The sequence below is a fragment of the Triturus cristatus genome, chromosome 3_1 (genome assembly GCF_964204655.1).
Source record: "Triturus cristatus chromosome 3_1, aTriCri1.1, whole genome shotgun sequence".
In the NCBI taxonomy this organism is placed as follows: Eukaryota; Metazoa; Chordata; class Amphibia; order Caudata; family Salamandridae; genus Triturus; species Triturus cristatus.
The window spans coordinates 906902965-906904068 of record NC_140583.1 but is presented as its reverse complement, the minus strand read 5'-3'; positions in this window follow the sequence as shown (position 1 = coordinate 906904068).

The window sequence follows — 1104 nt, the reverse complement described above, 5'->3', positions numbered from 1 at the left end:
GGAAAAGCACTAAAAGCGACAGAACAAAAAGAGCAGTAACCAGCACCTGCTTGCTCTCTCTTAGATAATCTCTTAGATCCGTTGTTCCTACGCTCCAGCTGTAGTACCATTGCCCCTAGTTACTCTTAGTTACTCAAGCTGGCATAATTGTGTCATTTCTGTCATTTCAAATCATGTATAATAACTGAAATTGCTTCAATTACTCCAGCATAATTAAAATTTTGCCCAGGCCTAATGGTCTCAAGCAGGAAAAAAAGTGAATGTTAGACCCTAGACCCAGATAGTGAATCTGACTCGACTTAGCTTTGGAAGCTGAATTAAGGTCAATGATGCCTTTTCCCCTGTTCAACATCTTACTCCAAATGTGTTTCTCATACTATATTTGCCATCAAGATGAGGGCTGAGTTACAAGTCACCTTAGTGATAAAATACCAAGGACTACACAAATCCACTTTACATTCAGAATGTGAATAACTTGAATGAGATAAAACTCCCGTTAACAAAATTCTATTGCAGAATGGAATGTTGGGTTGATGGCTGGAAGCAAAATACTGTTGTTTACCTCTGCCTCCATCAGCACTATATTCTGGGTGAACATGGAGACTATGCACTGAAAAAACTGAACAGTTGCACGTACACGTACACGTACACACACACACACACACACACAAACACACACACACACAGACACTTCTTGCTCCGAGTTCAGCTTGACAAGGGAGTCCCGAAAATGCACATCTATGCTTATTAAAAGCGTAGTTCATACTTGTTGAATGTTTAATCGAATAAACTGAACACATACCAACACTTAAATACAGAAGGCAGAAAAACAAATTCCACTTGCCCCACCACTTTCTTTGATATAGTACAGTAAAATATGTTTGTTAGGTCAGATTGCTTTGGTTAATCAAGCAGCTTTCAGTTAATTCAAATTTATAACTCAAAATTAGGCTGTCTTTGGAATATTGTATGCATTTATTTATGTTTTTTGCCAGCCAGACCTATGAAGGCAACATGCAGTTCGGACCAGTGGGTTGAGGAGATCCAAGCAGGAGGAAGTAAAGTCTTATGCTGTCCAGTTTGGAACCAACACGCAACCTTCTC